At 38.8% G+C, this 11,011-nt stretch overlaps 1 long non-coding RNA gene across 1 annotated transcript; it reads left to right on the plus strand.

Annotated features, from left to right (window-relative positions):
* The first annotated feature begins 288 nt into the window (after window positions 1-288).
* Window positions 289-6,758, plus strand: LOC106724397. The gene is made up of 3 exons (XR_001360177.1): window positions 289-299; window positions 2,799-2,805; window positions 6,652-6,758. It is a non-coding gene; the product is annotated as an uncharacterized LOC106724397 (long non-coding RNA).
* The last annotated feature ends 4,253 nt before the right edge of the window (window positions 6,759-11,011 follow it).

Genomic DNA, 11,011 nt, shown 5'->3' on the forward strand with positions numbered 1-11,011 from the left:
CCCCTACAACACAGCTTCCAATCAGCAGACACACTTTAGGGCAAGTGGGTATGGGAGTGCAACCATGACTATGGGATTCGCTGGTCTTACGTATCATTCAGAAATAGCCAGCCTAGAGAACAATGGAACAGCGTGTTAAAGAACAGCTGAAGTTCTAGTTTGGAGGCAATATTCCGAGAAGGTGGGGTGAAATCCTTCATGATTTTTTTGAATGCATGTAATCTGAGAACTGTATTATGATGCTGTCTCCCCAATAGAAAGATTATATGGGTCTAGGCTCCAAAGAGTGAAAACATTGTGTAAACCATCTTTTATTTTTTTAAATTGATCTTTATTGTTGAAAGTATTAAAGATGTACCCTTTGAGCCCATCTTTTATTTTTTTTAAATTGATCTTTATTGTTGAAAGTATTAAAGATGTACCCTTTGAGTAGCCTTTATTACCATTACTCTTATTTTAAAATTATTTTTATTGATTTTTAAAGAGAGGAAGGAAGAAGGAGAGATAGAAACATGATGTGAGAGCAATACATCAATTGGCTGCCTCTTGCACAACCCCTATCGTGCATCAAGCCTGCAACATAGGCATGTGCCCTGATCAGAATGCAAACTGACCACCTACCATCACTCTCACTGTCACTCTCAAAGATTGAAGAATTTGTCTTCCTGTCTAATGGTATCTCCAGTGCTGGATGTTCTGGTCCACAAAGGGGCCATATTCTTGCCAGTGGACACAAGGGTCTCATTGACCAACATGCCGGTTACCAGGGAATTTTGGATTTATTGTGTTTAGGACCCAGTAGGTAAAAAGAGGTGTCACTACTGTGGCAGAGGTAATTGACTGAGATCATCAGAAGGAAGCAGTGATGCTTTTACACAGTGGAGACGAAACCCAGTGATTCACTTGGTGCCTCTGGTAATCTGTGGCCCAATGTCACTGAACAAACAAATACAGCAACTCTGGCCTAAGGGAGGTATAGTTACCAAGGGCTGAGAATCTTCAGAAATACAGGTTTGAGTCACACAGGTAAGCCAATATGACTTGGTAAGGTGATAGTTGAAGGTAAGAGATGTTTTAGAATGAATGGTGGAGGAGGAAGAAGATCAGATGTGGCCTCTAGATCAACAGGAAGGTTACTGACTGATGTTCATGCTACTAACATCCAACTTTTATTTCTCATCAGGTTGAGAGACCCACATGTACCACGAGGAGCTCCTGGAATGTGCATGGAGAAACAGATGTGTACAGCACAATGGGTAGATCTTGATGCCTTTGATAATGAGCCATGCAGAGCACAATTGACAGATAGCCCCAGCGACTATGTCTCTAATCTGCCACCACAGTGAAACTTTGAGAACTGCCCTACAGTTTGAAACTCTTTCTTTTTCATTCCCTCTCACCTTTACTGGGATCAAACCTGCATCATAATCTGAAGGTTCTCCTGACCCTCCTTAGCTCTCTCCCCTTTGACCCAGCACAGGCATTTCCCTGAATAAGTCTCTTACATGCTTAGTCCTATCTTGGCAATTGCTTCTAAGAAGACCTGAAACAACACATAAGGATATGTAAGCACAAAGTATAAATATAAAGGGAAGACATGAGGAAGAAAATAAATAATTATTAATGGTTTTAAAATTATAGGGTTTTTTACATTTATAAACACAGTCTTACTCTTTACAAAATTGTCTAGAGTGATAAAATATTTTGTAATAAAAAAAAACACAATAGAAGTTTTAGAGAAGGATTGAATGGCACCTCCAAAGCTAGTATGGGTAAAATAATTCTGGGTAGAAGGGAAGGAAGATCCTAGGGGTCACCTCAAGAGCAAAAGACTTCATAGCCTACCTAACGGCAAGTAGAATGATATCTACCCACTGAGAGGGAAGAAAATGTTCTTTCTTCTCCCTTCTGAAATCCACAAAGGCCATTTATCAGATAACCTGCATTCACAGTCTAGGTCCACACTAAAGATGTTTGAGCTCATTGCCTCAGTCTCCTCACTTTTAAAATAGAACCAATAATAGTACTGCCAGAGAAGGTTGTTTCAGAATTAAATTAAGTGCTTAGAAAAATGCTTGGGACATGACATGGACACAATTAAATTATTTTGTATGAGTTTTCATAACTATCACTCATGTACTTTGAATAAAATATGAGATTGAGTCATTAACTAGTTTTATTAGATATGTGGTAAAACAGGAATAAAGACTGAATAATATGGATTTTGAAAGACATTTCATTCTAATAATTTATTGACTTATATAATCATATTGTGTAACTCTAGGTTTCAGGATTTTAAAACTAACTTTAAAATAATGTAGACAAGCAATACAGTTTCAATTATGAGCTTCAAGTAGAAAGTACACAGTGTTTTCAAGTATAACCATTGAAATTTGCCAAATTGAAAAGTAAGTCTTACAGAATAGTCTAACAGCCATATATTTGGGCCTTCAAAACTAACTGAGCTATTTCACAGGTACATATTTTTTTCAGCAAAAAAAATAATAACTGAGTGAAGGAAACAGCATTCCCAGTCCTCAACCCAGCTGCTGGAGAGAAGACATCTCAGAATGTTTATTCACCAGCTTGATAGAGCACAGCTGAAGTTAACACTTGGCATAGTTTGCTAATACCTGGTATTGTTTTTATTTTATTAATTAAAATAGCAAAAGTGTTGATTGAGAGCCTACTGTACCAAGTTCTGTGACAGAAACAGGAGGTAAACCAATTAAGATGACCAGCTGGCTTACTTTCTCAAGGGGTTTACAATCAACCAGTGACAACCAAGAGTCAATAAGAAAACCAGTAAGTTAACAAACCAATTAGTGTAACCTAACACAATAAAGAAAAGAATGATGTGATGGGGGTGTTGGGTGGGGACACAGGAAACTAGTCTAATATAGATATTACTAGAGGCCCGATGCATGAAAATTCATGCAAGAGTAGGCCTTCCTTCCCCTGGCTGCCAGCACCGGCTTCCCTCCAGCACCCAGTACCCGGGCTTCCCTCCTCTGGGCTGTCCACCGGCACCCAGGACCCAGACTCTTGGTTGTCAGGAAGGATGTCCAGAAGATTTCAGGTCTAATTAGCATATTACCCTTTTATTATTATAGATAGGCTATTGTTCAAAAATGCCTCTCTCTTAAGAGGTTAACTTAAACCAAATTTGAATAAATAAAAGAGCCAGACATTTGAAGATTCCTGGAGAAATTTCTAAGAAAATGAAGAAGTAAGTGCAAATGCTTGAGAGGGGAAACAATATTATTAGAAGAATAAAAAGATAACCCATATTATTGGATCCTGAAAATGAAAGGGAGAGAGGTAGGTGGTGAGGACAGAAGAGTTAGTCAGACATCAGACTAGGGAAGGATTACTAGTCATAATACAGTTGAGATTCATTCTAAATTCTAAATTCAGTGGGGAGCTCTTGGCAGGTTCTAGGCAATGAAGATGTGATATCCACCATTTTGAAAAAGTGAATTTCACCATGACAATTTAACCATTTAGCAGTTTCACTAAAAGTAGATTACATAAATGATATTTTTAGTTATAGTACATAAAATAACAAGAATAAACCTTCAATGAAATGATGTACAGTTTGCAGAGAAAAATAGGAGGAATCAACAATCATTATAATTCATGTAAAAAAAATTAGAGACAATATCAATTAAGGTATATATTTGAGTTTTCTTAGGAGAAGTTATTAATCTAAAAAAGAGTTTAAGCTTTAGAAGTTTAATAAAACTCAGGTCTTCTCATGGTGTTCGTCTCTTTACTCCTATATCTGGATGGATGAGCAGCAAATTATTCTCTAGAAATGTCTATGTTTGGAAGGTCAGATTATTCTTCAGCAAAGTCACATTTCACAGGACTAGCCTGACTCTGCTGAGAAATAGAGATCGAAGAATGTCAGTCTCTGCAGACAAACTTCACGTTTTCTGCTGGTAGACACAAAACCTAATTTCACTCCACGCATTTGTTCTGAAATGCACTTTAAATAAACGTCACCATATACTTAGGAAACAAGTCTAAAATTAATCACATGTCTGGTAATATGTCTTTGAATTGGACCGGCTAAAGTCTCCCATGAAACCATACACGGTATTTAAGAATTCAAATTAGAAATTTGTTAGTTGGAGGAGTGTTGACTTCATGTGTAATTTATTGATATTTTTGACTTTGGTCCAAAAGGAATTTTAAGGAGGTATACAATAAAAGACATATGTTATGTATCAAGGTCAGATTAAATTCTAAAAAGAAAAGGAAAAACAAGGCAAAGAAAAAAGAAGGATGGGGAAATAAAATGGGGCCAGCATGAGCTTAACACAAAATAAATACCATTAACCTTTTTGGAAGGTTCACAGATTGGCTCCAAGCTTTCCAGAAGAATGGCATTTATTCGGTTACATTCTTAGTGCCTTAAGATAAAAACAACTAGTTTCCCAAGGAAAGCATTAACTACTTCTGTTTCTGAGATCAGAGCAAAGTTTACCCCAAGGAACCTCAAAAAAGAGTATCTTTAACACTAAATGACTTCCTTAATAACATTCTTATAGTAAATGTAAACTTCATGGCATTTATAGGGAAATGGATGAATGATTCTTTCATATATACATATCTACAAATGCTACAATAATAACATTTTTATTTCATATTTTAAACTGCTTTTAGCATTGAAATAAACAATTGGGGCTGCAAGAGGTTGGAAATAATGTCAAAGATCAGTCTTTAATCTCTCTAAATGCTCTTTACTTGAATGGACACTTAAACAAAGAAAAGTAGAACAATGAAATCACATATTTTTTTAATGGGACTAATTCTAAGGGAGGAATGATGGATGGTGTGGTATGCAGGGGTGTGCAGTAGAGAAAATTTACTCTCTAAATCCTCTTATTGGTGGCTGAGACAATCATGGCTCTGGAACAGAGAGCATAAAAAAATAGCCTAATGATGCTTGGGCCAACTACATTTCCCTCATACCAACAGCAAAGAATACAGATTTTCATATATATTTTTGGGACAAAGACTCCTTTAAGATTCTCCCAGGGCAAGAGAAACTAAGGAGAAAATAAACAAATGGGACTACATCAAAATAAAAAGCTTCTACATAGCAAAAAAAATCAACAAAATGAAAAGGGAGCCACTGTATGGGATAACATATTTGCCAGTGACACATCTGATAAGGGGTTAATATCCAAAATATATAAGGAATTCATAAAACTTAACAAAAGGAGAACAAACAATCCAATTAAAAAATGGGCAAAGGTCCTAAATAGACACTTCTTCAAAATGGACATACAAAAGGCTGAGACACATGAAAAAATTCTTAAAGTCACTAATTCTCAGAGAGATGCAAATTAAAATGACAATGAGGTATCACCTCACACCTGTAAGAATGGCTACCATCAATAAATCAACAAACGACAAGTTCTGGTGAGAATGCAGACTGGTGCAACCACTACGGAAAACAGTATAGAGATTCCTTAAAATATTCAAAATGAAACTGCCATTTGACCCAATGATCCCACTTTTAGGAATATATCCAATATATTTTTTAATATATATTTTTATTGATTTCATAGAGGAAGGGAGAGGGATATATATATATATATAATCACAATGATGAGAGAGAATCACTGATCGGCTGCCTCCTTCATGCCCCTACTGGGGATTGAGCCTGCAACCCAGGCATCTGCCCTGACCTGGAATGGAACCCGTGATCTCCTGGTTTATAGGTCAACCACTGAGCAATACCAGCTGGGCTTCAATAGGTTTTTAAAAATACTTTTCAGTATGCAAAATTCATGTCATATAAATATCTACATTTCTGGATTCTCAAAAAAAATAAATCAGAAGATATGGATATGCTAGACTCCAATTTTTCTACCCAACAATCATTCCCTCACAGTTAGCGCCAAACCCTACTGTTTTCTAACACTGAGGCCAAGTTACCTTCAAGTTTGAGCAGTCTTTCTTTCCAGTAGCCAGGCTGCCTACTTTGTTCATTTCTGTTATCTGCCTCATCCCTATAATTATTTGAGTTTGTAACCCACTCTTCCAACCCCTGAACTAACATTTTATATTTTATTAACTTAATGTGGCAGCCATGAGGATGCACCTCACAGACCCCCAGCTCTAGGGAACTTAATTGCCAAAGCCATCATGCTGTACTTTGAACCCGCTACCACATTTTCACTAAGCCCGTCCTTGACTGCTCCCAGCCAATGACTGAGCATGCAGGGATTCTAAAATACACTCCAGATTCTCTGATGATTCTGCTAAATCCTCTAAGATGGTAGGAAACAATAGGATGCTTCCATCAGACCTTTCTTTACTAGGGGTAAGACTTACCTCCTGCAGATTTCTTTAGCTGCCTCCCTGTGGAGAGCAGCCACAGCGTTTGGACAGGTTTAAGCCTCGGACTAATGAGAGGGCACGGTCCTCTCGTGGCAAAGCCACGTGCAAGTCCTAGCTTGGAGGCCAAAGCCCTCTCAGCACAATTATAGCCAAAGGCTATACTTGTAAGCTTGACCTTATAATTCGAACCTGTGGTCCCACATGGCTGAGTGATATAGGCTGCGGGAGGTACAGCAAGTAAACAAAGCTTGACCAGGTGAATGTAATTGAGTAGATTTGAAACTCATGAGAAAGTTGTAACCACACACTTACTTTGCCTCGTGAAAACTGGCTATAAAATAAAGACTCGGCTTGCAGTCTGTGGCGCTGTCACTAGCTCTCCATCAGAGAGGACAGCGTCCCACCCAGACCCAGCTTTCTTCTCTTGTCTGTCTTTTCTCAATCCTTCACCGCCCCCTCTCAGGCTCACTGAACCTGGCTGAGCTGGCTCGGCACACCTTCCATTTTCTGTCATGGAGGCATTTCTTCTAATAAAATTGTGGCCTAATTAAGCCCATTTTAATGTCTACTTCTTGTTAGACCTCGACAAATAGAACTGGTATTGGAAGTAGAATGATCTGAGAAAGCAGGCAATAAGATATGGATTTGGGACTGGCTCACTGCTACCCAAAAGATGAAGAGAATGTCATCTGGTTGATAAATAAGACATGGACAGTCCCTGGCACAAAGTGACACTGTCATTACTAACAGCATTTCCTATAGTGACTTGAAAAAAACATAAAAGAAAATAAAGAAATCAGCCCCAATGGAGGAGAGTACCTTGGCAGGTGAAGTGATGCAGCCATTTGAAAACTTGGCAGGGACAGGGTTGCCTATAAGACAGTGGAGTTGACTGGGTTCTGCTATAATTTACTGATATCCATGAAAAAAAAATTGAGAAATTAAGGGCTATTAGCAAGCAGTTAATGGCTAAGTATTAGAGCTACAGGGTGTCTGAGATGGTGATCCTTATTGCTTACAGGTAAAGGAAAAACAGTCAAGCATAAGTCTGAAGATTGTTGAGATATTTTAATGCTCAATCAAGGTGAGTTTGTTATACAAAGGTCAGGGCATGGTAGAGAAAACTGAGATGCTAACATAAAGTCAGGGATAACTAGATGGAGACTTCTGACCTGTTCAGACCCTCTGGGCTAGCAGAAAGGTGGCCTATACTTTCTCCATTAGAGCTAGCACTTCACTGTGCTTGAATAGGCTTTAGGAGCCTCTCTCTCATGAAGCATCTTTCTGGCTCCTCTCCTAGCCACCAAGCTGATAACATATTAAATCCCAACATAATCCAGGTGGGGATGTGCTGAGTATGATAAGGGAGGATAGAGACATCCAAAATAAGCAATTGCAAGAATTAGTTGGTATTTACTGGCAGGAGCCAGGAGAGTCCTCCTGGGATTGGGTTTTAAATTTGCTTAATCAAGAGTGCCAGGATGTAAGATTGAATAAGCAAGAATTCTTGTACTTGAGGAGGCAGGGAATTTTACTGGGACATGGGATTTAATACTCTACCAAGGACACTATTAAATGGAGCGAAGTTGTTGCTGGAGTGGTTCTTATAAGCTGGAAATAAAGTGATGGTTAACTTTAAGCGAAGTAGAAATGTCTGAGTTACCCTAGTAGATGATTGAGAAAGAATTGAGGACTCTGAGAGAAGTGTGCATACTGGAATAGTATATTATGAAAGGGCAAAAGGCCCACCAGAGAATTATGATTCATAAGGAGGTTCACCAAAGCCATCATTCACCAAGTCTTTCAGGAATGTGTGGGGACAGGGGTACCATCATTAAGAAGTTCTTTGTTGGATCACCTCTATAATCCAGGAAAGATAGTAGAAGAGGAAATCAGTTAGATGCTGTCATTAACATTCATGGGATGATGGTGACCTCCAAATAATAGATGCTCAAGGTAGTTCTTAATTGGCAGAAGCCAAGAGGCTACAATTACTGTAACTATTGTAAGGTCAGGGAATAGACAAGGGGCCTTGACCTACAGAAAGTTGTGAAGGTGATTAATAAACCATGATGTGCCTAGGAGGAGGAAAAAAGCAAACAGAAAAAGAATAGAAAAGCATAAGGCCAGTCACAATAAAATTATAACCCCTTGCTCAGTTCCCAGGCCTGAGCCCATTTTCAGACCTGTAGCCCATTAATTGAATGTGTTTGAATCTCTAGGAAGAGTGACCTGGCAACACCATAGCAAGTATACACATCGGAACTCTCCAAAAGGACCCACATATGACCATTTACTCAAGTAACTGTAGCCTAGTTAAAGGAATAACTAGTTAAGGGAATAACTCAACTTTATTTATTTAATTACCCTCTTTATTATTCTTTTTAATAACCAAACTTTTTAATGACTATTAGATGAAAGTTCTGAAATGACTTTGATACCTGAAGATTCCTACTTTTACCACAGTCCTTTTGTTAGAATGGCAGTCTGTAGGAAACAGGTAATGAGTGGTGTCCTGGTTAACTTTCAGCATAGAGTGTGCTCAGTGGGCACAGAAAACCAACCCAGTGGTCATTTTATCATTCCCCGAGGGAATAATTTGTGTACTTGTTTGTGGGAATCCTTAGTCTGTAGAATAAGAGCTATCATATCGGGAAAGGCCAGAAGGAAACTTCTGAAACCATCTACCCTCCAATCATCCAATCCCTTTCAAGATAGTAAATTAAAACCAATATCATGTTCCATGGGTTCTAGAATAGTACTATCGATAAAGCCTGAAGATGCAAGATTGGGGCTCCATATTATATCTTCATTTAATTCACAGTCTACCCCCTGAAGAAATGGGATGAATACTTAGAATGGTTACAGACCGTGTCAGATTTAACAAAGCAGTATCACTGATAGCAGCAGCTGTCTGTTCATGGTTTTATAGCTAAGCAGATTATTAAAGCCACAAATATGTGCCTGGTGGTTGTTAACTTGGTGAAGATGTTTTTACCATTCCAATCAGACAAAAAGGATAGAAAACACTGCTCTTGCCCAGCAGGAGTGGCTCAGTTGGTTGAGGATATTCCTGTGCACCAAAGGATTTGCAGTTCAATTCCTGATAGGGGCACATGCCTGGGTTGCAGGTTTGATCCCTGGTCAGGGCACATGTAGAAGGCAACCAATAGGTGTTTCTCTCTCACATTAATCTCTCTCTCTCTCTCTCTCTCTCTCTCTCCCTCTCTCTCTCTAAACATGTCTTTGGGTGAAAATTAAAAATAAAATAAACTATAAAAAAATCACTGCTCTTCTTATGGAATAGATGACAATTTTCATTTGCATATTTGTCTCAGGTATTTTAACACTCCTAGCCTCTGTCATAATACAGTCATGATATAGAAGAGATCTGTATTAGACATCCCACAAAACATCTCACTTATCTATGACATTGATGGATGTCATGCTGATTGGACAGGATGAACAAAAGATGGTTAGTATTCTAGAGGCTATGGTAAAACACATGTGTTCCATAGTATAGGAAATGAGACCTAGGAAGTTTCAGAAACCATACATACAGTGCAGTGCAATTTTCAGGGATCCAGTAGACAAAGCATGCTATGATTCCCCACAAATTAAAATACAAATTGATGCATTTTGAGTTCTCCATAGAATAAATGAAGCATAATGTCTATAGACCCTTTTAGGGTCTGGAGCCAACATGTTCCACAGCTAGGAATTTTCCTCTGGTCCAGATACTGGGTGAAACATAAGCTTCCTGCACAGAGTAGGTCCTAAAGCACCATAGGATGCTGTGGTAGGCCCAGGCCTTGTTGCAGCAAGCTCTGCAGCTTATATCATGTGATCTGGTAGACATTATGGTGTTGGAGGTGTCAGTGATGGGAAAGCATGCAAGCTCTGGTGGTAGAATCAACTATAAGCCACTGGGATTCAGAAAAACACCATACATTCAGAGGAGGTAATTTATGCTGTTTGAGAAGTAAGTCTTGGCATGTTATTGGGACCTGGTAGAAAGGAAATGTTTGACCAATGGGACGCCCAGTGAGTATGTGTCCAGAACTATTCATTATGAGCTGGCTTCTTTCAGACCTGCCAAGTCATAAAGTTAAACATGACTGGCAGAAGTCCATCACAAGATAGAAATAACATATCCAGGATCAAGCTTAAGCTGAACTAGAGTGGCCACTATGGCAGACATGAAAAGTACATATGGATACCAAAATTATGGAGTCTACTTGTCAAGGCAAATCTATCTACTAATTAATGCCTCTGATGAGCTAACTTGTAAAAACAGACATCAACACTGAACTCCAATATTATTCCCTAAGAGCACTAACTACCCTGTTACTGGCAAATTGGCTGCATGAGTCCCTTCCCATCCTAGAAGGACAAGTGTTTTTTCCCCATAGGGAGACTTATTACAGGTTGGGTTTGCCTTTCTTCTCTGCAGAACCACTACTATCAAGGGGTTATGGAATGTTTAGTTCATAAACATGGAATCCCATATGCCGGAAGCTGGTCCATCCTTGCTACTTGACACAGTCGCTGCAGGGAAGAAACATCTGCACAGCATATGTTTCAAGGGACCTGGCGTATATGGCATAATGTTCTTAATATGTTTGCTCCCCCTCTTAGCGCTATGTATTTTAAC

Source organism: Myotis brandtii, unplaced genomic scaffold (genome assembly GCF_000412655.1).
Source record: "Myotis brandtii unplaced genomic scaffold, ASM41265v1 scaffold82, whole genome shotgun sequence".
NCBI lineage: Eukaryota > Metazoa > Chordata > Mammalia > Chiroptera > Vespertilionidae > Myotis > Myotis brandtii.